General features: G+C 42.1%; 1 protein-coding gene across 2 annotated transcripts in view; it reads right to left on the bottom strand.

The window, feature by feature from the left end:
- Nucleotides 1-27765, bottom strand: part of CACNA1G (calcium voltage-gated channel subunit alpha1 G) — a 1194479-nt gene that overhangs the window by 849490 nt on the left and 317224 nt on the right. The gene's annotated exons all lie outside the window — the stretch shown is intronic.

A 27765-nucleotide genomic window follows, 5' to 3' on the forward strand; every position in this document is an offset into this window, starting at 1 on the left:
CCGTTTTTGGAGGGTCTGAACAGCCAGCGTTCATCACGAGTTTTGAAAACATTCCAGATTATCAACAACAGTCTCAGCCAGCTTTTGTTTCGTTTTTGGCATGGGGGTGTTAGGGGTAGAAAGGGGCATAAGTATCTGCCAGTTCTTGGCACCAAGACCTGCCCTGCTCCTCACATGCTGTGTTTTTTTTTTTTTAAGTTGATAGGTCTGTAGTAACATCATGGGCAGCTGATAATCTTTCTGATCTCATTTCAATAGGTACAAATGCCAGCCCTTCAACTTTGTGTCACCAAAAGAAGAGTCGGAGAAGGCAACGCGATTCTTAAATGTACATACTGCAAATACTGCATTTAACAAACAAGGTAGCTTCTCAAAGATATAGACTGAATTCGAGTTTTACTATGAAATGAAATCTAGGCCTTCACTCAAGAACTCGGTGCCTCTGTCTAGATCCTTGCCTCGATAGATGACCAAAATTTAAACTGTGAGCACTCCAAGAACATAGTGCACACACACGCTTTTGAGGCATCCAGAGAGCTGCAAATAGATGACTGAGAAAGTGAGGCAGCTGTCAGAAGAGAAATCAGCTTTGGGTGCAGAGAGCCGCCGCGCCGACCCTCATTCTCCACTGCTATAAATAAGGCCACATGAGCTGGATTAATCGGATGAAGAGGATTTCTCCACGTATTAATTGATTGTCCCCATTTTTTAGCAGCCACAGGCTCGTGTATTACCATGCTTCACTTGCTGTACATTATAAACTTGGATTGCTTGCAACGGGTGCGGATCTTCCAGAATGGAGTGCTCAATTTGTGCTTGTTGTTTCCGGTGCTGAGCACCAGCACTTATTTTTGAGGGCTGGTGCTAAATTTTCATCCTCAAGCATTTACTGCGAGCAAAAGACACATATGGGAAAGACGGAGGAAGAGAAAAACGAAAGAGCGTCACAAATGGAATAAGCAGAAAGCTGCAAGAGTGAATTGAAGGGGTAGGGAGTGGCTTTAAATGGATTGAGGGGGCCCGAAGTGGTTTTAGGATTATGCTGTCTCAGTATTCCATGTTCCCACATTTAATTGCAGCAGCCGCATGTTTAAGAGGAGTGCTTTGAGCATCAGCACGTTTTCATTTACAAATTAAGCACTGCCAGAGTGGCATTGCATGAGGAGCTGCATGTGCGGTATCAAGGCTCCTAAGTAGCCCTCGGTTGGGAAAGTAGACTCTCATTATAGTAATACATTCCCTGCTTCTTGCTGTGGCCGTCAAAATGGGTGCTCATGCCTTCAGGGCAGCCCCAGACCAGCTACCGGGTACGTGGCTAACCATATTTTTTCCTTGAACTTCACAGACTGCTTATGTTAAAAACCAAGCCAAAATGGGTGATCATGCCTTCAGGGCAGCCCCAGACCAGCTACCGGGGTACGTGGCTAACCGTATTTTTTCCTTGAACTTCACAGACCGCTTAGGTTAAAAACCAAGCTGATGGCCTAGTGTGTCAACCTGGACAGGCACCTTTGCAAACCGCTAGATTTCAAGGTGAAGCCAGAATAGGCCTTTAATGTGAAGAGGCCTCGCGGAGCTAAGACAGTCTGAGCACTATACATGGCAAGTAAGGCACTGACCAGAGCCAAGGCACAGCGGCTTGACATGTGGGTGTGAGAACATGGCTGGGAATCTGAGTGAACCCTAGATACAGGAGCAAATAACTATGACATTAAAGAAAAGAGGGAGAGAAGTGATGAACGTGCGAAGGGTGCACAGTTTTTGTGGAAAGTAAATGCGAGATGTGGAACTGGCATGGAAGGAGGTGAAGTGCTGGTAAGAGTTATAAGAATGAATGAGTCAATGATTGGGTGGAGACTAGAGTGAAGCCACTCACAAAGAAATGGGCAAGGTAGTGAGTGAGGGGTGTACATGCACTAATACATAAAGTATTGAGTGAGGATGTGGGGGGATGAGTGATTACAGCGAGAGAAAGGGGGAAACAGTTCATGAAAAAGTGGGGAACATTTTGGGAGAAATAGTGCACACAGTGGTTGAATCAGAGAAGATGAGCAAGCAAATATGCAAGTGTGAAGAAGCATGTAGGGTGGTGAGTGAGTAGGCATACATCGTGCCTCTATGCCTTCGGGTTAAAGTGTACTTAAAATATGTAGAAAAGGTCAAAATAAAGGGACTAAGGGGCCAAGTGATTAAGTGTGAATTGCTGAGGGTGTGTTTGAACGGTGAAGTGGGTGAGATTGACTGCTAGTTTTAAGATACTATAGCTAAGGTAGAACTTCATAAATCTACACCTTAAACAGTAATTCTCTGGGAAGAACGAGCAGAAGCAGTGCATCATGCTTTTGTAAACACGTGCTTGACCTGATTCTGGGAGCTGACTGCACAAGTATTTGACACAAGCAGAGGGGTCTGAGAGATGCATTCACCAAACGTTCCTCTCTAAATTACTAGAACGTATTCATGTCCGGATTTAACCAATCACATTTTAAAATCTAAATCAGTATCTCCCAGAGAATAAGAAGAAAGTTCAATCCTCTGGAGGGTGGACAGCCTGTCTCAACAATCTAGCAGGCCCTCCCTCCTTAGGCTTTCACTCTAGTAGCTGATGGAAACTGTAAGGGCAACATTACCATAGCCCTCTGAAGAAAGCAACTGGAGAAGGGTCTTTCTGTTTTATGTTACAGAGACGCCAGCCAGGTTCTTTAAAATTGTCTGAAAATATACAGACCTGAAAGATAGCAGATGAACAACAGGCTTGATGACCTGGAAACCATGTTTCCTGTGCTAGAGTTGCATGCATCAGAAATCATACATTTGGCTATCAACTATGATGGATTACATACTCGACCCAGGGACTGATGTGTCAGAAATATTGCAGTTGCAATGAATCTATTTACACAAAATCACATATGCCATGCTACGGTTTGCTGTACATTAAACTAGCCAGGTTGTCTACCTTTAAACATCAACTGCCTACCTATTGGCTTTGTCAATGCTTGTTTTAATTAGAAAAACAGAAAAAGCACCTTCCAAGACGGCTCACAGTGGATCATTATATATGCACGTGCATGAATGGTCAGCCTTCTTGGAATGTTTTTTGTTTTTGTGAAAACAATTCCTAGACAACTGCCATGATGCACGTGAACCCCTGGGTGTCCAAGTTGAATTTTTTAATAAAGTAAAAGTACTTAACAAGATGCCCGTCTTTGAATCACGGCGTATGGGTATGCATGGATGGCCGACTTTGATTGGCTGCTGATGTGTGAGTTTGCAATGTACCAGTGACCATCCTGACATTTTTTAAAACTTTAATTTCCTAGTCCAAGAAGGCTGACAGTCATTTCAGAAAATATACTTATGATGCCGTTTATGATGCTGCACAAAGAAACCTGTAACTTGTAGGGGGGTGCAGCTGCAAGGTCCTTGCCAAAGCATTTTAATATTTTGCTAAATAAAATGTATAAAGTGTGGTACTGGACTGGGAGGAGTGGGAAAACAGCAGAGAGTTTAAGCCACAAGAAAGAGGGTAGGGATGTGAAGAGAAAAATCAGATGGAGGCGAGATCATGGAAAGCCATGCACTTCCCAAGAGTACCAGATGACATAATGAAAAGGAATACTTCCCTCATGTCAGGCTTGGCAGGAAATAAACCATCCATTCAAAAGGATGCTAAAGAAGCTATGCTCAGGGGGTGAGACAAATAAAATTATGTTAAGGAAAGGCACCGAATCAAGAGCAGAGAACTGAGACAGACAAGAAAGCCAAGCACTCATAAGCAAGAGACTGGACTTGCACTAAAGGCGAGGACAGCAAGTGCACTATTGGATGTAGTGGGGAAACACAGGTTTATAGGAAGGGGATGGGAGGCTGAAATTTAAGTTGTTTTTGTTCAAGTGATTTGTGTCATATTTAGAATGATAAGACTGTGTACAATACCTTTTTAAATGATTTTATTGACAGTTTGCATTAAAGCCACACTACAACAGTATGTATTCGGGAGAATCTGTGCGCAGTACCTAGGCATAAAAATACCATAAAGGGGTTCAGAAGTAAAATGACAGTTTGCCATTTGGACATTCATCCTCCTCCACCAATGAGGTTATTTTAGGCTATTTGTTGCAATTTAGCGACCTCTTGTGGTGACACAGTAAGGCAGCTGCTTTAATATTTTGCAGGTATAGGACTGACTCTTTAGTCTGCAGAACCAGGGGTGCACTTCTGTTGGGAGGTTCTACAAGGGTAAGAACATGATTTAAAACTTTGTGTACAAATAGCACTGTGGCGCAGGGCTGTCACGGCTTAGGTGTCTGCCATATACAGCCCCTAGGATACAATCCTGTATTATTCGTGGTATGCAGCGAGGCACCGGAGTCAGTAGCATACTTAAAAGCAGCGATCGCGGCATTGGCATGTATGGCTGCTATACTGCTGTTGAAGAATGCCACGTGATCATTATTTCATCATGCTGGCGGTGCCCTGCCTTCTGCCTGGGTTTACAGTCCACCTCCTGCAACTCAATGTAGAGTCTCTGTGCTTCGGGACAGATGTTTCGAGACGTTCCTGGCACAATAATTCTAGTATAATTATTAACGAGACGTTGACAGATGGGTTCATGGGGGGAGGAGGGCAGTAAACATAGAGTTGATATTTCCCTCTCCATTTCCAGTTGTAAGCTCTTAATGTTGTGGTGGCTTGGTAGGACAGACTGGTGGCTGCAGACAGTGCCCGGCTCACAGTGTCGTTATACCTGGCGGTTCCTTCCAGTCTGTAAATGAATGTAAAGATGTGGGGCAATCTTCTGGTGCTAGGCCAGGCTCCTCGGCAATCGGATAGCTTCCTACGCACCAAGTGAGCCTTCACGTAACTAGGGGGGATTTTCACGAATGAAACATCACCAGACTCAATGGGTGTTAAAGGCGCGTCTGGATAATACATGGCTTTCTAGGGCCCCAGCAGGTCTTCCTACTCAAGGGAGCACACCCCATTACAGGCGGACCCTGTGAGGAGGTTGTATCACATACGGAGCTGGAAACCCTTTTATGGGATACGTTTTCAGCTCAGGTGTAAAAGATTTGAACAACGATGCTTCACTTAAAACTCCCCTAGGACATGGGGAGAAAGCTCCAGATTCGTTATTTATTGCTCTGGAGTGCCACTGGACAGAGGGGCAGTTGTAAGAGCAAGAGGGCAAAGACTGGACTTTGTGTGCCTTCCATCTTGTGAAGAAATCTCCAAGGGCTTGATTTAGAGCTTGCCTCCTGTTGTTTGAAGTCTCAGGGACAGCAAAGACTTCTCTCTGCCAGCACCTGGAGTCTCTGGAGAGACTCCTGCTCTGACAAGTGGTGCCCTATCCAGTCCCTGGACCCTTGAAAAGAAAGCTGGTGGAAATCCAAGGAAATCGACTTCGGACGACTTCCGACCGACGCCGCTGCTGAATCCGGTGACACCGCCTGCAACTGACTCCGTGATCTTCGCTGGAACGCGATGACCTTCGCAGGCCCGACGCCACTGCAGCCCCGACGCTGCTGCAGCTCTGACGCCGCTGCAGCCCCGCTGAAGTCCTCGACTCCGTGGAAGTTGCCGCACCACATCGTGACCGACGCCGCTGGTGTGGCTTGTTGGGAACGACTCTGTCACGACGCCCTGTTAACACCTCATCGAAGCATTTTGTGTTTCTAAGCGCTATTTTTGAGTTTAATCTTTAAAAATTCATAACTTGACTTGTGTATGTTGGATTTTTGTCATTTTGGTCTTGTTTTGTTTAGATAAATATTTCCTATTTTTCTAAACTGGTGTTGTATCATTTTGTAGTGTTTTCATTAAGTTACTGTGTGTGTTGGTACAAAAATTTACACCTAGCACTCTGAAGTTAAGCCTACTGCTCTGCCAAGGTACGAAGGTGGTAAGCAGGGGTTAGCTGAGGGTGATTCTCTTTTACCCTGACTAGAGTGAGGGTCCTTGCTTGCACAGGGGGTAACCTGACTGTCAACCAAAGACCCCATTTCTAACAATTAGCAAATCCAAATAATATTAAAATAATCACAGTCAGTGATCAACGTTTATACGTTTAAGGCCTTTTGCAACAAAAGAAGTCCTCAATGTTTCCCCTTAACCATTTTACCAAACAATAATGGCAACCTATTTGTTCCTGAATATAAGTAATCAACAGGACAGACATCATACCTTAAGGATGTGAAGTACTTAGATGAAGCTGTGTTAGTTTTATCCAGTTATCAATGCAATTGAGATAAGATATGAAGATGGTGAAGAAATATGCTGCATGGACATCTAATCACAGGTTCTCTTCAAAGGAAGCATCCTAGATAAAGTCTAGGATCTATGGAAGAAAACAACTGAAGAACAATGACTATAACTAAGATGGCCATCCCTTGACAACAGGAGTGTAGAGTCGCCATAAAAGGGAGGAGTGTAAAATCTCCACAAATGTGTAGGGATGAAATTTTTGATGAAAGAAAAAAGAGAAAGGTGACTCAACGCAGAAGACAAGATCAATCCAAACATTTGAAAGAATGTGGACATTGTTGAATTGCTGTATGGTCCACTATATTGGTGACGGGAAGATCCAACAGTAACAACATGCAACTATGCACCATCAAGAATTTTCAGGTAGTCAAACAACATGGCTCCCATATCTGCCTTGGCACCTGACATAGCTGAATACACAAATAAATCTTTGGTGTGCAGCCATTTGCTCGTAAGTGCAACAGAGCATTAGCACCACTCACTTCTCTGTGAATGAAAAATGAATTCCCAGATCAGTAATAGCTCGTAATAGACAGGAAGTGAAGTATCTAGAAAGGATTTCTTTAACATGGATACAACTATACCCCTCCTCAGTCATTTGGCAGCCCTATTTTCATTATAAAGACCCTGAGCAAAAATGGTGGATTGTCACTTGAGTAGGATCAACTAATCAGGAGGTTTACTTCCATTGGTGAGTATTTCATATTAGGGGTGGGCGGAGAGGGGGGAGTTGTACTCTGGAATTTTGCAAAGTTAACTAAAAACTCTGTGGGATTCTGCAGAGTTCAGTGAATGACGAAATCGACTGTCTTAGTGTGTACTTCTTCGCACAAAACAGGTCCTTCCATCCCAAAATGTACTGCTCACGCTCTTCGCACCAGGCCTCTGCCTAGCTGGAGATGTGAACTGCAGCAGTGAGCACTAATGGCATGGCTATCTGTCAAGAGCACATTATAGTGCTGTTATAAAACTAATTATTTATTGTTACGATACACAATCAGGCCGCGGGCTGAGACTCCACAAAATAAAGTACATTGTCATCAACAAGAGAAAGCCATAAACTACTGGCAGATAATTCTGGGTTAAAGTTCATCATGCAAGGGAGTCGAGCAGTATCTAACGGTGATCGCCCGGAGGGCGCCACGTACAATATACATGATGAAGAATACATTAAAGAGGCCGGTTTGTGGAACTGCACTCAACTCGCTCAACAGTCAACACGTGTGCTGATTGTTGTTAACGCTCACTGAGCAGAATGGTGGCTTAGTAACTCTGCTATGCTGAACCCAGTCAATTGAATTGATTTTACCTAACAAGTGCCACTCCCCAGCTCTCCTTCAGTTCTTCTTACCTCCACTCTGGGGGGAAGGGGAGTGGCTAGGCTCCATCCTACTGCCTGCTGCTGTCTGTGATGACCTGGGAGCTGTCAAAATGAGCAGTGTGGGGATCCTCAACGGCACAGGGCCATGAACGAGGGCAGGCCTGGGGCTCTCTGAGGCTCCACATAATGGCGTCACTCACCATCAGGGAAGGGAGTAACCTGGCCCCGGTGGGTGGTGGTGCTGCCTGTGGGTTCAATCACCACCCAAAGCAGTGGCGCCATAGCCACCTGTGGAGCTCACCAGCAAGCCTACAGCCTATATCGCTGATCCTGCACCTTCCTTTTGGCCTACTGATGCTGGGGAAGTCCTGTCAGCCATTTCTTGGGACTGCCTGCTTCTGCTGACATCATCGGGCCTTCAGGGCGTGACCATACTTAATGCTGTTCTCCCTCCCATTTCTATTGCCTCAATTACACTGCTCAATGTATACCACAGCACCATCTGTTGACCACTGAGGGGATTTCTCTTAACTTAAGCTGTGTGTTGATTACATTTACACCCTGTCTCCATACCAGGCTGAGTACTGGTAAACTCTGCAATGGAACGTGGGTGAAGATTTTGCCTAACTCCACACTCCAAATGGAGCACGGAGTGGCAAAACCCAATGGACTCCACCCATGGAGGGGAGTTTGCCACCCAGGACCATTTTTCATAGGTGTGCAAGAAGTGTCAATGGCTAAAAAATGAGGAGAGAGATGATAAGATCAGGGGGGCATTCAATAGGCAAAGGATGGATTAGAAGGTTGTGACTGGGAATTCACCCATTAGTTGTGGTGAATCCCTCTTTAATTTTATATTTTCTGCAAATCAGAAGCTATGAGCTGTACCTACTGACTCAATTGCATCCACACTGAGTGAAATAAGGTTTAAAAGGTCCAGGAGGATTAGTCTTATCAATTTGATGCATTCTTTAAGATTGATGGACTTCAATCATGCTTTCTGTGCATATTACTGGGTTATTGTATTGTACACCTTATCTTTATAACATAATTATGATTCAGTAAGTCTCATGACATAAACCCTGCAAGAATGCAATCTACCATGGTGCAGTGTGAAATTTGAAATATTTCCTTATGGGAACACTTGGTTATAAAGTTAATCTAATTTGTGAAATAAAAAGAGAAATCAAACGCTTGCAATTTAATTTACAGCCATCAGTTAAGGAAGCATCTGCTCTTCAGTTAACTTGTCTACACTCGTCTCACATTCAAGATTACCAACAATGTGGTCAATGGTCCTTTCAAATAGAAGTGAAACAAAGTGGTCAGGCAAAGAGAATGGCCACTACTAGAGACACCAATAGAAGGGCCCGAGTTATAGCCAAGTTTGTTAATGTATTGTTTCTCAAGACGTGCGCTTGCGGCTTAGACACAGACCTTCCTCGCACCCACTGAAAAAACATCCTTAGACCCTAGTAGGGCAGCACCAAATATCAACAATTCCAGAGAAGGTTCTTTTGTTAATCAGCTCCAGACATTTGTCCAGATCAGATTCCTACACATCATTCCCCAGCCAGGCATCTATTGCAGTAATGGGATGGACTCAACTTCTCTGACTGTCTTTATTGATGACTTAGACTAGCAGATAACTGGTCTTTGAAATCTGGGGGCAGTTGAATGCAGCAATATGACCGTAAAGTTTGACATTAGGGGGTATGACTTTCCTGCGTTGTCCTTTCAATTGATTTCTCAGTCTCAGGGAGTGTTCTGTGATAGTTTCTACCTTTTTTGTAAAATCTGTTGAAGTAATGGGATCTTTTACTCTAAAAATGTATTGTGACATTATCTGAACTCTACCACAAGCCTACTAAGAGACCCTGGGTTCAATTTGCCTCTCATACTAATGACATACATGTTTACTCCTTGGTTTTATTTATGATTATTTGTTGCAAGTGTTAGGAGACCCATTGCTATTGGCTGACTGTACGACTGACAAAAGAGCAAAACTTAAAGTCCTGAAGATGAAAGATATGCTGATTGATACTGGTCATTAATACTTTCACCAGTGTTATTTGGCCTAGATATATATTATTTTCAACACAGGTAAACTATCTTGGCCTTTTTGGGGGTTTGGGCTTTGACACAGAGGATATTGCAATCATAAACAATATTTTTTTAAACCCAAGGTCCTTTTGTGCACCTTGCCTTCTATCTTAGAGTAACTGCAGCAGGTTGTTGTTGGGTTCTGATTAATGCCACCCTGGATTATGGGAACAACTTGGATGGCAGCTTTCATGGCTACCAACTCCAGAGGCTCAAAGTCATGGAGGACAGAGTGGTTCAACTAATGCATAGCCTCACCAACTGAGGCCTTTCAATGATCTAAGAAGATCGCTTCACTGTCTCATCATACAACAATGTGTGGTGTTTAAATCTTTATATCTGTTGTTTAACAGTGTCTCGGTGTCAGCTTCCATTTACCTTGCAGTCGCGATTCAACACTATATTCTGGCTTGAACTGAGTGTTTTAAAGCACCTTCCTGGATTTAAATACCATGAATAGTGCAGATTTCCAAATTTTGGCACCTGCCCCCTGAGTAAAATCTGGGCATGTGCCTCTATACTTTCCATTAGGAAGGCATTCACAACAAAGTATTGTTTGTCACTTAACTAGTTCTTGGTGTCCTATCACCTCAAACTGCTGCCTGCCACCAAGATGTAATTTAATGTGCCTTAATTGTGTGTGGTTACAAACACCTGGCTGGGAAGTTCAGGTTGGACTGTTCCCATGGGGAATAAGGTCAAGACTGATTTGCATATGGCTGGGTCCAAACTGGGGTGACGTCGCAAGCAAAATAACAATTGATTAACCCCAGATCTGTGACTAGGGGTGAGTGTTTGAAAGGTTTTAACACTTAGTCCTTCATTTTACTTTGTTTTGTGATGTTGCATTGTGCGCCCTAAGTGGATAGGATACACCCAGACATTGCCAGGTCCCTTGCTCGCTGCGCCACTGGTTTCAAGCTAGCCTGGCTGATGATGGGTGATACCCTGAAACTGGTCCCAGGATGCTTGTTTCCTGTCCAGGGAGGACCTGGCCTGGCAGTGCGGGCTGGACTGTTCCCATGGGGAACAGGGACAAGACTGATTTGCATATGGCTGGGTCCAAACTGGATTGACATGGTGAGCAAAATAATGATGGATTAAACCCAGATCTGTGACTGGAGGTGGGTGTTTGAAAAGTTTCAGCGCTCCGTCCATCATTTTATTTTGTTTTGTGATGTTGCCTTGTGCTCCTTAAGTGGCTAGGGTATGGCCAGATGTGGGTCCCTTGCTCGCTGAGCCACTGGATTCGAGCTAGCCTAGCTGATGAAGAGTGATACCCTGAACCCAGTGCCAAGATTCCTGTTTTCTGTCCAGGGAGGACCTGGCCTGGCAGTTCAGGCTGGACTTTTCCCATGGGGAACAGAGTAAAGACTGATTTGCATATGGGATGGTCCAAACTGGGGTCGTGTGGTGAGCAAAATTACAATGGATTAATCCCAGATCTGTGACTTGGGTCGGTGGGTGATTTTGAGTTTCAACACTCAGTCCATCATTTTATTTTGTTTTGTGATGTTACCAATACAGATACAATTACTAGCATGAGTACAAAGTTACAGGCACATTTATTATTAGAGACATTTAGCCACAAATTTAAGTTGCATAGAAATGTCAAGAGATTGAATTTAACGTCTCTGGAGGAGAGTCATGAAATTAACATTTGGAGGACTCCAGCATTTCTGCCAGGAGGGCCAGCTAAAAGTAGCAGCACATGTGGATGGTGTGTATTTTTGGAAAGGCAATGGACAATTCACCCCAAAGACCGTCTGTGTGGGACAAATTGGTGTAAATCTTTGAAAAGATCACATCACACCCCTTTTCCATGTTCACAGAGACAGAAGAATAATTAGTGCGGGATCCTGGGGAAATCACTTAATCTCTCAGCACTATAAACAAAAGAATACGTCCTTGTGTAATGTAACTGGTGCTCGTATAAAGTGCAAATATATTCGTGCTACATATGTGCTATATAAAACTAAAAAATAAATCTGCAAGGGTATAGTCGGTACAACCAGGTTTCTGAAATTTAACATATAATCAAAGAATATTATTTTAACCGGATCCGACATTGTTAATTTTCTCGAGGGTAAAAATTAAGTATTGTAGAGTTTGGTACTGGTCAGGATATTGACTACACCAAAGAGGAACCTCTTGCACTAAAGGAGAACTTTCTGGACATTAAAAGAGTTTTCTTGTGCACTTAAGGAGCCTTCTGTTAACTAAAGCAATCTTCTGTAAACTCAAGACTTTGTCTGAACACTAAAACGTTTTAGGTGCTGCAGTAACCTTCTAGAAACTAAGGAGTCTGATGTATTCTTCAGGAGCCTTCTAGAGAATAAAGGGACCATCTCCTTTGTCCCCAGAACCTTCTGAGACAATGTAAGCCTTCGTGTTCACTAGCACAGCCTTCTGTAAACTAAGGAGCCATTTGGGCACTAAAGGCTTTTGCACAGTAAAAGAGCCTCCTGCCTTCTTGCGTATTTAGTCAACTTTGCGGTACGCTAAGAAATACCTTACATTCACCATGAAAATATATGTGTGCGTTGGGCAGCCTTTTATCACTTACAGGGCCCCTTCTTCTACATCAGAAGACCCTTAGCATGCAAGAGGAGAATCTGTCAGTACGGGAGGGAAACAAGCTGCACACTCAGAGACCCTCCTCTGCCTCACTACAAGCACAAGGCGGGACGGAAAACGGGGCAGAAGGCATCAGCGGGCACCATGAGCTCCTGGGGCTGTACACAGGAAGCACAGGGTCACAGTACACAGCCAGTCCCAGGGCGACAAACAGAGCAGACATAATGACTCATGCTGCAGATCTAGTGCTTTCCAAATAAACGAGTGAAGTAAAACATAAGACACAGTTAAAAGTTTTACTTTTGAATTTTGGTTTAATTAGACCTTCAGGTGACACTGTGCGAAGAGCATCTCTCATACAGCCCACCCTCGAGTGATATAAGAGCAATAGGTGACTTTACAATAGCCAGGGACGAAAAGGCAGCCCCTGATAGCGAATAACTGAACAAATCCACGAGAAGCTGGTGAATGCAACAGTCACGGCACACCAAGAAATCGCTACATCCCATGAGTTGTGCATCATGAGAACAATCTTTGAGCTGTGAAATCCCACCAATATGCCAGGTTTGTGAACTCCCATTTAGGGGTAGGATTGTGGGTGACAGAAAGCGAACATAAATACATTTTGCAGGTAGTTTATAATCCTCAATCTTTAGATATATTTGCCAGGGCAAAGTAACTATTTGCATTAAAAAGGTGCCTCTGCACTCTGCATCGCATGTATGCACATTTTTCTACTGGATGAAGCATCCGCATTGGTAACTTTAATTCAAGAAATGTATGGCTGTCTTGGATTCTCTGGGGTACTTCATGAATTCTTTGGATATTTCTAAGAAACCACAAAAATAAGGAATCAATGTGATCAGATTTTGGACGTTCACGTGATCTGTAAGGGTACGGGAATGAAGCCCCAGGCTAATGAGAGGAGGTACCTCTTACCTGAAGTCAGAGCTCCTTGGACTCTCCTTGGGCCCTATTGCAGCTTACCTTTAACCCGCCTTACTTAATACCCTCATAACTAAAGAGATTTATTTATTTTGTGTTTGTTTCCTCCAACGTAATAACTCTCACTCTTATGCTAAGGACGTTGATATCACATCCTGAAAAATAATTCTTTTTGCCGGGTCACTACTTTAAAGTGATGTTAGTGTATGTGAAGGATCAACTATTTGAATGCAGAAAGGTTCTGAAATATATGCTGTTCTATTAATATGCACATCAGTGGTCTTCAAAGTTTCTTCCTCCAAACCCCCCTTGAATCAAATGTTTTCATGTCAGCCCCCTTTTAAAACTAAACTTTTTTTCATTCTCGCACCTCGCTGCCAAAAGTGGAACACTCTTCTCACCCACCTGTGCCAGACCAAAGGCCTCCTTACCTTCTGGAAACTTCTCAAGACCTGGCTGTTCGAATAGTAGCAGCACTTGCCCCCCGATTTCTCCCCCCGTCCCACCTAGCGCCTTGAGACCCTCACGGGTGAGTAGTGCGCATTACAAATCCCTGATTGATTGATTGAAACTTTACTGTCAGAAACGTAGCGGGGAGGAAGACGCCATAGCCATCAAATAGCATAAGTTAAATTAGGGCTGGTAAAAAGGGATGCAAGCTGTAGAAGCAAGTGTTTACATCTTTCAAATATACATTCAAAACAGAAACCACTGAAGTGATATCTTCTTGTATTTCAGTGTTATCTAAACTATCCCTCAAGGACTACTGAAGCAAACGGATTCAGTGCTGGCACCTAAACATGTACAGCTTTTAAAAGTTAAGGCCTGGTGCATACTCCAGTGATTCTGGATGGGGCTTCCGTTGAAATGTATGGAAATACCCTTTTTGGCAAGGTGTGTGATGTTTTCAGAACAAATGCGCCTTTGAGGTCAATCGGAGGCATGTTCCTGGTTGGAAGGTGAGGGTCAAAGGAAGGTGACACCCTCCAAATCAAGGTGAAATGAGATGCAGGCATGATGCTCACAACCCCATTCCAACACAGCAGCTCCCATTAGCGGACAGAAGGAGCAGTTGTCAGTGCTGCTTTTCTTTACAAAGTGCTTCTGAGTTTTATCATTTCAATGGGTATATAACAATTCATTTAGAAAAGTACTGTAAACACAGCCCTTGGTTAGGAAACACAGCTCAGGTGGGCTGCTCCTGTCCATTCATTTTGCAGCAGCGTTGTAGTGTGCTTCTTTATGTGCTTTTCAAAGTAACTGATATCTGTTGATTTCGTTTAAAAAAAATATTATTAGAACATTAGCCACAGTAGAATATGTCTCTCTCCGTTATTGCAAGGTAAGCTGACATCTTGCATCATGCAGGATTTGCTCCTATCTCCTGTGCCTTTGGTCTGAGGCCCCAGCGGGCAGCGTCCTAATGCCAAAACATCACTGTGAGGCCTCCTCCTCGCTCTGTCCCCTGGGCCATTCCTATCAGACCCCAGCATGTAGCCTTCCCTCCCTATTTGTATAATAGCACATTTTTACTCATCTCCATCAGCCAACACTAATAGCCCCCCAGGAGTTCAGACAATCAGCAACACTGCTCTGGGCACCACCAGGGCCAGTCTGATGGGACATAATGCTCCTCCGCTCCCTTCCCATCACTGTAAATGAGAATTCAAAGACAGTCTGGAAACTCACCAAACAAACAAGGTTGCATTCCAGGCTAGCTTCCAGGATATCTCTGACCTACACTTCATCCGCACCACCCGGAGTGATTCATTGGTGCTACACCAGGTCTCAATTAATTGGCCTTTTAATGTGTCATCTGGGTGAGGTTATGACAAAGGTCTCTCCTGGATCCACTGCACCTTACTGAGGTCTATCCCTTCTTCTTTCTTAAGGAGACCATGGTCTTTGTACCCCTGAGGATGGGATTTATCCCTTCCTCTTTCCTTGGGGGAGCATGGTTTTCGTAGACCCTGAGGTGGGGAATTATCCCTCCTGCTTGCATTGAGTTTGCTCCGTTTACTGCCTGTAAAGGCCTCTGCCCTGCGTGTGGGAGCTGTCTGGTACAACTTTGCTTCCCTTATAATGGAACAGCTGTCTATGGTGATACCATTTTTCTGGAAATGGACCAGAAGACTTGCATGAGGGAGAGGAAACATACATCATAGTAGTCTCCAACACCACCATCAACAGGGGAGGATGGGTGAAACTGCTAGTCCAAAAACCCAATGTAGACTCAGTAACCCCCTTGTTGAGTGATGGGAGACCAGCTCTGTCACAGTGTACATCACCAAAGTCAGTCTTAATAGGAAATAGTGATATGTGGCTTTTAAACGACACAAGCTTAACATAAACACTTCTTAGAAAATGTCTCTTTTAAAGTATTTCCTTCACATTTACCATGGGTTTCCCACTTCGATCTGCATGTGTGACTTATATTGCCAACCAGTAGGTACACTGGCATGTGGTGCACTCTTTTTTGGCACTCTAACTAGTTGAATTAGTTTTTGCTTGTCACTGAAGGTATTATTATCTGAGTGACCTTCGTAGTGGTGTCGACTCCTCACTGCAAAATGTTGGCCACAATGAATATTGACTAGCAAAAATATATGTTGCTATTGACTCATGCCTATTGATAGTCCTTGTTTACCATTTAAAGCTTTGAAAACATCCATATATTGGGTGAAATCACATGTCAATCACATGTCAAGCTATTGGTGAAGAACACCACTGGCCTATCAAACTATGCATATATAATATAAGATTTAGTTTTGTGAATGAGTTTATGGCGTCCCAGTAAAACAAGTCTTTTATGATTATCTGTCAACATGGTACACAATTATGAACGTGGAAACATATGTCCTTCCATTAGAGTATGAAAATATTATCTCTGTCAGTCCACACTTAATAAAGTTACAGCTATCATAATTTACATCAGCAAAAGCTGTTTTTATAGACAATATTGATATGAATATGTTTAAATGTTTAAAGATTAAAGTAAACAAATGTCTCCTATATTATTTCACTCACATGTATCACGTCATACTGTGCGTTTTCTTCACTAAAATCCTTTCTTCCAAAGAAACCATTTCATCCCATTTTGAGCATTCTGGGGCATATCTGATTCGTCAACAAAAACTCTAGGTCTGGCCTTGGCAAGTGCACAAGCATTGTAGTAATTAATAGGCTATTTAGTTCAAATGCTAAAGATTAAAACTCCTATAGTCTTTCACGTTATGATTTAAATGTGACCACTGAGAAAGGGAAGTCACAGTGCTTTGTAAGTGGCATGTGTAGGAAACTGGGTTTTGGTTGCAGTAGTCCACCCACTTTTTACCTGGTTTCTGATGCAACTTTTTCTGAAGTGCACAGGGTTCCTGCTAACCTGGTCCCCAGTGCCAGTGTTCCTTCCCCAAAAACAAGACCACTGGTCACTTGATTCCCAAATGGCCAGGCCTTTAGCACCTCTGTAAGTCCCTAGTAAATGGTACCTCTGGTACATAGGGCTTAGGTATTAAATAGGGTCCCTTAGTACTGGAGCATAACTTATGCCACTCTAGGGGACCCAGCACCAAGCTCGTATAGAGTGCCACTGCGGGCTGCATGACAAGGTGCCCTGAAAAGTGAAAACACCACATGACACACACTTGTGTGCCATGTCCCCTAAGACTGCATGTAATATTGATAAGTCACCCCTACAGTAGGTCTTACTGCTCCAAGGCAGGATGCATTCTATTATATGTGTCGACATATCTGCAACAGCAGATATGACCCTGCTATGTTTGTGATAATGTTTAGACCTAGTAAGTGATCAGGGAAGCCATTTTACCTACACATGCTGGACACTGGTCAATACGAGTTCCCCAGCTACATGGTGGCTTCACTAAAACTATGGATGTCTCATATTAATACACCCTCACTGATTCCCGTGATGGATTTATTAATGTATGCACCCAGAGTGCACCTTAGAGGTGCCCACTGAAAACGTACCAACTACAGTACTGATGTGTTAACTTACTGGTTCCTGCCAGCCTGCTGCCAACAGACAAGTTTCTACCCCCCCATAGTGCCCCCAGGGGTAAGTAGCCCATTGGCCACTACTCCTCACTCCCCTTAACTCCCCTACATTGAGTATTTAGGGGACCCCCTGATAACAGGACTTCAGATTCACTGGATTACAGAAGAAGAAGGACTCAAAGAGCTGTGAAAAGCAAGACCTGAGGATCAGCAACTGACTTGGCCCCTACGACGCCGGCCTGCCTCTTGTCCTCAACAATTGTGCCAAAGACAATGTGTCCTGCAGCTGTTTTGCCTCCAAAAGCCTGGGATGACTGCCAGCCCTTCAAGAAGTAACTAGGATCACCTGTGGAGTGATAGAGGTGCTTCCCTGAACAAAGACTCTAAACAGCCAAAACCTGACACCGGACAGCACCACTGCACCTGAGCTCCCTAGTCAGAGTTGATTTGGGCCAATGGTGCCAGCATGGCCCCCATGCCCTCCAGAGCCAAATCCCAAATTGGGTTTGCCAACAGTGGACTTCCAGATGCTCCCTGCAGCTTCTTTTTGCAGCCCCTGTCCCCGATCTTGAGTATACCCTGTACTGCAACCCAATGCCAGAAGTCACCACTGCATCTGAGCCCCACAGCCTGAGGAGAAGTGGGCAAACAGTGTCCCTATGTGTCCGAGGATCTCAAGGGCCAAGATCCTTGTGGGTTCCCCCAGACTGGCCCCCCATTCCCTGCTTGTTGCCTCTTTCTGACCAGATCTCCATTGAAGTGAATGGGACATTCAACGCAATTAACACACCTCTGTACCTGGATGTCCCTGAGCCCCCTGAAAAAGAGCTGTTTGTGTGGTTTTGGACCTTGAACTGTACTTACCTCAGGTCAAGACGAACAGTCCTTTAAGTTGTACCCGTATGCAGGGTCTGTTTTGTTTCCTATAGGTAACATTAGGGCACCCCAGGCTGAAAAGCACCTCTGCAACCAGATGTCTCGGTGCTTTGGACCTTGTCCCATACTCACCTTAACTCCAGAAGAACAGTCCTGTAGGTTGTTGCTAAGTGCCCAAATGCAGTATATGTTTCTTTTCCCATAGAATAACACTATCGCACCTGATGCTGAAAAGCAACTCTGCACCTGTTGCCCCGTTGCCTCCCAAAGGGACCTGTTTGTGCTGCCTTGGACCTTGCCCCACTCTTACCTTAACTCTAGAGGATTGGTCCTATAAGTTGCTGAAAAGTACCCATATGCAGTATATGTTTATCCCCCAAAGGATAACATTACCGCCCCAAAATTATAGTCAACTTTCGAAAACTGAAAAAATTCATAACTCGAAAAGTACTTACCTAATCCAGATGATCTTGGAATCTAAATTCATAAAAAAATATGTATTAGTTTTATAAATTGGTGTCAGGCTTCTTTATTGAGTGTGTGTCCCACTTACTATGTGTGTGCAATACATGCTTAGCACCACCCTCTGATATGCCTATCTGTCACCCATACCATGACAAAAGATAGTATTTTAGGTTTCATTTGTGCCCCTGTAATTCCTTTGGAGTTTGCCTGGACTCTTTGCACAATGTACTTCTTTTTGGCCCACTATATAAAGGGCCAGCTTCCCATAGCATGCTCTGGACACAGAACAAAAACTTAATGTACTTTTCAAAAACTGCTGATTTGATCTAACATTTTAGGCTAGAGCAAGATGTAGTGGAAAAGGTGCATGGGGTCAGAGGGGTGTCTCAGCACTGGTTGCAGCATATCTTGGCAATTAAACTGATTCTTGCAATGCTAAGCCTGATCTTGTTTTCACTATCTGGAACACACAGCTAAGGCCATTCTCTCTCCCTCCTCTTTCCTGCCCCTACATTCTGGCCAGGTACATTTAAATGCACACAGGCACAGATGAATAATATTCAGAAGAGGAGTCTGAGAGGAAGATGTTTGAGATATACAGTAAATCAAAGTTAACAGAATTGTTCCCTACATTTTTCTATACCAACAAGAAAAGACATGTCCTCAATTTAGGCAAAAGTTAGAAAATGTATGCCTGTTTCTTTCTCATACTATCTCCCTCTCTTTTTTAACTTTTGGAGTAGCAGAATTATAGACTCCATCCTTTACACGTCAATCATTGTGCAAATACGTATTTATATTTGACATTATATTTACTGTGTGCTTTAATATTATTAACATGTATGCCTATCTTGACGCATTAATAAAATGTAACAATGGAAAGACTGAAGCTTTATAAATGTGCACACTAAAGTTTATTTAAAGTGCTTTCATATATTCATTTTTCATGTTTTACATTCACATTTTAAGTGACATTTGTTGAAATGCTATGTATTCTCTTCTTGACATTTTGCATTTATTGTGAAGAGTTGAAAGTGCACAGAGATAACCACGTAATTGAAATGTACATTAAATGTTTAGTTAAGGTTAGCTGAAGGCCTTAATTATACAATGCATTCTTTGTTTGGTTAGCGTATTTTTCTTTGCAGGTGCATTTCAAGTGTTTGGCAGCTAGAGGAAAGGAGCATAGGTTGTGTATTAGTTTCACTGATAATAAGGCCTGAGAAGAGAAACTCTTGGCATGAATGTGAAAATTTAATGAGCAGCTGAAGTCTGCTATTTATCATGTACCAGGAACATGAGAAGTTCAAGGTTGCAAAGACTGTTATAGTTCGGTGGGATGAGAAACCTGGTTGATGTTACAATTTACGAGATGGACTCGGAGGTCATTGGTACCTGGAGGGGAGGGAAAGATAACATTGATGTTGAAGGTTCGATCTGTTGTAATTAATTATTATGCTGTTAGGAGTTAAGGCAGATTCCCTTAGACCTCAAGGGGTAGAGATCCCTTTGCTTCCTTTATTCGTGTAAGTGTGAAGCTTTATGCTAAAACACTTATTTCTACTTGACAGACGTCTAATGAAGTCTCCCTTATGCTGACACATTCTCACATTCTCAAATTGCCTTGAGGAACTCTCCACTCATCCTTGAGTCTTTATTCTGACCATCCTTAAAAATGACTTCCAAACCATTCTTATTCCATACCTAGGATTTTGACTAGATGACTTTAGAACGATTTCATGTTTAAGAGAAAAAATAGGAGTTTCTTTTTGGAACATCTATTTCTCTTTTTTATCTTCTGTATAGCTGTGATTGTAAATGCTCTGTATCTGAATCTATTGAGACTGAACCGACTGATATTTCAGCTTGGTAGCTATAATTATATATCTTTTCAATATTGTTATGACATGCATATATATTCAATTGATTATCGATTGGGATTAAATCACCTTAATTTCAATCATTGATTCCTGGTCATTATTGCGAGGCCACATGGGCTTCACTGAAGGTTGAATTGTTTATTATTTAACTCTTATGTATCTCAACCAGCATATAAAGGTTCATTGGATAAAAGTCTGAAATCACAATCCTGTGCGCTCTCACTTTCTCTGCCCTTGCACCTCAGCAGATGTTACCACTGAATGCTAGGCAGATGCATTCAGTAATTTGGGAAGGTTTGAGATAGAATTCCACAATTTAGCAAAACCACCTGCTGCAATAATGGAATTGCCTTTGATCCTAGATGAATAAGGTGCATAAATAGTTTTTTTGCAGCTACGTTTCTCACCCATGAAAAATTAATGTTCACAGCTTGTGATTCTTTTTGTGTTTGAATCTCCTTCATTTAAACATCACACGAGCAGAATGTTATAGGAAAATGCCTGCCTTGTCTAACAGGAAAATATAGCTGTTGGGCGACCACTTAACACTGCATTTCCATGTTAACAGCCCCTCTATTCACCCCTTTTTGGGGTGCAGCAAAAAGAATGGTTGGATTGCAGCATATTGGGGATCATGGCATTAGGGTCCCCCTCAACCTTCCCCCTATTCGTGACTGGGGGGCCCTGAGGCCTAACCTTCAACTGACAACTCAGTTAAGTCTCTTTAACGTTGGGCATTATTTAGGAGTTGATTTTTGGGAACAAAATACAAACTCCTATGGAAGGGATCTGTGCTTTCATCGAATGAAGATCACTATGCCGCCAGCTAATGCTTTTTTGAATGTAGTATCTCTATCCAGAATTTCAAGACACAACCTCATCAACACAGCCATAATGGCTGTATGCAAGTGAAGGACTATTTCACAGGTAACGGGAGTCCACTTATTCCTACATTGGGTCCACTATTTTCTATGGATTTACAGGTGACTTTGGAGTTGGTTGCCTTTGATTTTTGATTGTATATACCATGTAATGGTGGGGCGGACTGATGGCAGCAGCCGCCTACTGACGCTTGGTGAAGTTACAGGGTGATCTTACAGGTTTTGTACTAAAAACCAACCAAGGAAATTTGCTCAGAATATAACATCATTTTGCAGTGTCCCTGTAATCCCAGGGTAAATTGGAAGGATGAGCAGCTGGGGGGATGGCCTGATATTGCTCGACTTTTGGTGGCAGTCACGTTCGCCTGGGCTGTGGTCTCCAGAGATAGGTAAACCCATTTGAAGTACTGCATCAATTGAAAAACGTCTTGATGCTTGTTGGTTAATCCATTACCTTGTTGAATAAACCTGAAACATAATTTTCCTCCAGTAAAATGGTGCTCTACTTCCTATTCTATTTGATCTCCATATGTCATGTGCTACTTCACACATTCATACACTTGGATTCATGAGTTTGGGTTGGTTGCTTAGGTACGGGATATTGGTACAACAACACAGACAGACATGTGCTTAGACATGGAGAAGTCCTAGAATGGACAGGGGTTGCCTGTGTCAGACTAGCATTTCCCCGGGAGGATTCAGTTTAGGGAATTACTTTCAAACCATGCTTCATAGCACTGTTCAAAGTTGCTGCCTCCAGCAGGGTTGGGCTGGGTTAAACATTGTGCCAGGGCTGGTTATGATTTCCAGTCCAGCCCTCAGAGTGCTCTTTAAGAATAGAGACCATTTCCTTTGTCACTTTCAAGTACTGGACACCACAGCCACTGTCACTTGTACGATATTGAAATGACAGCCTCTGTCGCTTGCAAAAACCCACTCTGCTACCATAGACATGCTCAGAAAAACAGTGCCACGGTTACCCATGTCTCTTGTCACAGGAAGAAGACACAACAGCAATGGTTTAAAGCATAATGATAGAAGACTGCTGCAAACATCCATAACCTGTCATGAAAAGCTGTTACCTGCCATACACGCTGGATTACAAACGTGAAGAAAACGTGTTCATAGCAAGTTATGATTCCAATAGGAGAGCAGTTTATTGTTAGCTGCTCTCAAAGTGGAAACACAGACAAATAAGATACTGCTAGATCTGCAGCAAAGGATTCCTTCACGCCCTCTCAGACACGCTGCTCAGCCCGGGACCTGTGAGTCTCCACAAACACAACTAAATGCTCAATTAACAAAGAACAGTGTACAAAAAAAACAATATATTTCATTAGTAATTATTTAGTCTTATCCTCTTCTTCTCTTCAAAGTCCCAATTTTCTTTTTAATGAAATTCAATGGGCCATGCTTTTCTCCAGTCTGTACAAGCACAGAGAAGGCACACTGCTTTGTTTGTGCATTTCTTCCAACTGTACTCTAAATACTTTCCACTGCAGTAGCAGACAAAGCAATGGTAGGCGGACTTGTTTAGCAGCATTACTTCGGCTTTTCTATTATAAGCCACTCTCCCTGTGTAAGGGCTCAACATCCTCTGTAATCACGTATTTCAAGCTGGTTCAATTAACTATGTATACCTTTGTTGAGGACTTCAGCAAAATGAAAAGTAATTTGCCTTGAGGAAGACTTGGTGTGTAGATCCCCTATGAGGATGAAACAAATTAGTTGCCATGCTTTTTATCCAGTGTAGGCGTTTGGAATAGTAACACCTGTGGATCTCAACTGCCTTGAATTGCAAAAAAGACTGTGAGGAAAACTTTTTAATGTTTGCCTCAAACCTTCTGTAGTTAATCCTTTAGGGAATAGGTGACATAATTCGCTCTTCTGTTTCCAGACACAGTGTAAATGATATGTATACATTATCATATGAGGGTTTGGGCTAAATAATGCTGTGTTATTTCACACAACTACTTTTGCAGAATCGTGTTTTTCTTAAAAGATTAACAATTACTGAAATTCTAGGTTGAGCCCTTGTTTCGTCCCCTTCATCCTAACTCGTCTAAAATTGCTTCCCATAGGCCTTCATTTACCATTATATTAGAAGACCTGACCTGTCCTGGCTGTCAGCATGTGTGATCTTGGAATATGACTGGTCAGTTGTCTGAGGAAGAGGGCAGCCGTCTGCCTAGAAAAAGAGGACTGTTTCACCAAAGAAAGTTTAAGAGTAGTGATGGAATGATGCTTGAACATACTTTTACACTTTCTTACTATTCTCAAAGCAGATGTAACAGTATACTTGAAAAGCCACACTAGGTGCATAACACACAATACCACACATTGAGAATGGCAGCCTCATAAATTGTTTTCTTTCTTTTGTTTATCAGAGGGAAGCATTTCTCTGTGGAGTGAGCCCTTCTCCTATGGTTCAACCACAATACTTTATGATACATATACACATCACCTGAAAATAAATGTAATGTCTTCAATCCGACAAGATATGTAATTACCAAATGTTTTTAATGTAGTATGCTCAATACTGCTATATAAAGGGACTACTTTTCTGCAACAACATATTTAACCCGTATTTCACAATACTATTGTTGAAAACCTTAATCCCCTACAATACTATGAAAAATGAAGACTTGTCATCAATTTACCAGTAGATCATAATATTGAACATTGCGGATCGTTAAAAAGCCACAATGTTGAAAACGTGAACCTCATTATAAAAAAAAACCCTACTAAAACACAATATTTAGGGGGTGAAATACCTAATAATCTTTACAATTGAATATTTTAAACCTTAATGAATAAAAGTTATTGAAAACATCACATTCATTAAAAAAAAATATTGTTCAAATCAGAAACACACAATACTGAAAACATCAAATCTCTATTACAGCAATAGTAAAGCGAACTGCAATGACTATATGCTTCAGTTGGACGTAAGTTTCCCTCAACTAAGCTAACAATTTTCAGAATGCCGGATGAATATTGCTCTTCCACCCTATCAGGGCAACAAACATACAACACTAAAAACAATACAAATAGCATGAGTAAAAAAAAAAAAAAGGTCATATTATAATAAAACTGATCTAACTAGCATTATTGATCAAGTGAGTGACATAGTTGATAATTTAAGCTACACCATGTCTGCGCGCCATGCCGTGTTAAGTAACACTGTGTGATTAAAGTTCTTCCTTGAATTCAAAAGATAAGCACTGGGCCGGACAATATCTTACTATGTATATTGGATGAAAGCTGAGTTTTGAGCTCGTGCCCCTCACACTACCTTCCGGAGAAGCCTTTAACTGCTCACCCTTGCTACCCTCAGTGTCAAGTGTGAAAAGGGCATATTTATCCCAGATGTAGAGCCATAGTGAACAGATCTCAGGACATAATTCGCAAACAACCTCATTTACCTCGGTGGGGACTCAGCAGCCCTTAGCTCGCCTGTGCCCAGTCCTCCTCTACATGGCATGGTGCTTTGCCATCCTCAACATATATCTCTAAATTTGGGGTGGAAATTCTGTTACTGAGCTTTGAAATGATCTCTCTGTTTGACGCTCTAAGCCTAAAGATGAATCCTCAAAATTCTTGCTTAATTAGTACTTATTCAGTATCTTTTAAGCCGGGTCGTCTCCTAGAATGTTCTCCTAAACCGAATTGTTAGGGGGAATTACAAACATATTTAGTATTGAGTTTCTGCTGCAATGTAGTCTAAACTTTTTGTTGAGAATAGAACAAGGGCACTCAGTGCTTCTGATGGCGCCACAACCAGCTTCTCAAGGCTGAAATTTAACAACAATAATTTCTGAAAAGCTGTGTCAAAGCAGTACACGTTGTGTGTCCACACATTTAACCTGAAATGTTGCTATTTTTGAAGAACTGGCATAAAAAAACAATAGCACATTTTCACAGCAGCTCCAACAACAAAGATGTTACAATTCCTGAAGTGTCCTGATTTTTTCACGAGAAAGCTTTAGCTTCATAAGAAAACGTAAGACTAAGATCTCAGAGAAGAAAGTCATTAACCTAAAATAATCACAGTAAAGTGCAATACCATTTAATTCATATATATTTGCCAGTTGATATTTGTGTCAAAAAATAAATTTCCTCTATTCAGCTAAATTTAAGCACACTTGATTCGACTTTCAAAGTACTTCTAGGCCTCAATTACAAGTTCTCTATTATTACATTCTGTATTGCAGACGATAAATAGCATACCAATAATGGAAATTAAAAATTTTGCCCTCTAAATGGGGCATAACTTGGATCAAAATCGACGTGCTGTTATGCACTCGTAAATTTTGTTGGTAGGTTTGACCAGCCAAAAAGTATTGGATGAGAAATCCGACTGTCGCATTAGTCTGACATACTCATAATTCCAACAAATGTGTAAGCAATGGTTTGACCGAATGTTGGAGTCTTACAAAGCATTCATAATTAAGGTATTAGGCTACCAAAAACGTACGTAAGGCATATATATTCCAGGATGGTTGAATTTTCCAGTAATAAAAGAAGAGGGATTCCTCCATCCAAAACAAAGTAGATCTGGAACTATGTAAACCAACTGTGAATTCGGATATTTAATATAAGTATGTGGTAAATAGATGAGAGCCAAGACGGTGCCTTGACAAATACACTGTGAACTTTAAAATAATCAGTTTCTTTTTCATTAAAACCAGAAAGAAACTATAGTTTTGTTAACCCTCTAGAGTGTTTCACAGTGTGATCAGCTTTCTCTCATGAACATAATTGATGCCAAATAGAATTATCATTCCACCAAAATAAAAAGGGTGCACATTCCCCAAAATAAATATTTTAAATCTCTACAGAAAAAGAAACGCCCCATGCACTAAACACTAAAACAAGCAATGGTATAGCGTATAGGGCTGTCATTGATAAGCTGGTGACTTTGAATGTTTAATTGCAAGCTTATGCCACAAAATAAAATGGAGATAAAGAACAAAAGAAAGTAGATCTCAATAATGGTAGCTGTATGCTTACATTAAAGTTAACATTTGAAAAATCATTGCTTATAAACGTAATAAAACAGTACAAGCACTTCCTACCAGGCAGGTATACTTAGAACAGATACAGAGACCCTTTTCAGTTTTAATGCACATCACAGGAACCTATGATTCTTATTAGCACAAAGTAAACAAACTATTGGCTTTGAAATAGTGTAACCTGAAGATATAACAAGCACTTGCAATGCAAACGGTCTCGCGTTTGCTTGAGCTTGAGTAATTAGCATTATAAACTCCTAACCGGACTTTTCTTGCCACATAAATTGAAAATGAAAATAAAAAAGTTTCACATAACTAACTAGACTTTTCTTGCCATATAAACTGAAAAATAAAAGTTTCACATAAGCGAGCTGATGGCCGCCATCAGTGCAAAGCAGATACACAAACGGAAATAACAGTTCAATCGTAGTGAAACCTATCGGCAAAAGTGCAGTTATCTACATAAGCGGCAAAAGTGCAATTAACTATGTAACAGGGTCGATGCCATGCAAAGCGCTCGACTTCTGCCAAGCGAGATTGCGCTGCGAAAAAAGAGAAAAAGTAGTCCACAAACTGGATGGAAAACAGCGAGCCTCGTATGTTTTCAGTACTTGGTCGCTGCGCTCGAGGAGGGCTAACCACCGGAAAAGGCATAATGTATGCATGCCTTCCACTAATGAAAGCAAGCAGATTTTAAAAGGTAAGCCCACAAACCAATGAAAGACACTGACGTGACATGGGCGTAGATTGAAGCCCAAAGAGAGGTAACACCATGGAACAGAGCACTTTGCGCTCACCCGTAAAAAGGATGACTAAAAAGGGATACTGAATGGAAGAAAAAATATTGACAAAGTAAATTATTGGCCCAAAAGCCCCGACATTGAAGTGCACTTTTTTAGGCTGATGTGCGCATGTTATTAGACAAAGAGTGCCCTTGACAGTACAAAAGAACCAACAACTGAAGCAGAGAAACCCACTGCCTCATGACTTAGGGCCAGATGTACATATTTTCTGAATTGCGACTCGCAAATTCAGAATGCAGGATGGTGTCCCTGACACCATCTGCGACTCGCAAGGGGGTCGCAAAGGCCCACCTCATTAACATTAATGAGGTGGGTCGCAATTTGCGACCCTCTTGAGACTCGCAGCACTCACAGGGATGGCGGCCTGCTGGAGACAGCAGACCACCATGTCTGTAACTGCTTTTAAATAAAGCTGTTTTTTTTTTTTTTGTAATGCAGCCCGTTTTCTTTGAAGGAAAACGAGATGCATTACAAAGCGAAAAAATGAAATGTTTTCGTTTCATTTTTTCAGAACAGGCAGTGGTCTATAGGACCACTGCCTGCTCCGAAAAAAAAATTTCCATGCCATTTACAAAGGGGTTACCACCAGTGTGACACTGGTGGTAACTGCGATTGCTTTGC

This window comes from Pleurodeles waltl, chromosome 7 (assembly GCF_031143425.1).
Source record: "Pleurodeles waltl isolate 20211129_DDA chromosome 7, aPleWal1.hap1.20221129, whole genome shotgun sequence".
Classification (NCBI taxonomy): Eukaryota; Metazoa; Chordata; class Amphibia; order Caudata; family Salamandridae; genus Pleurodeles; species Pleurodeles waltl.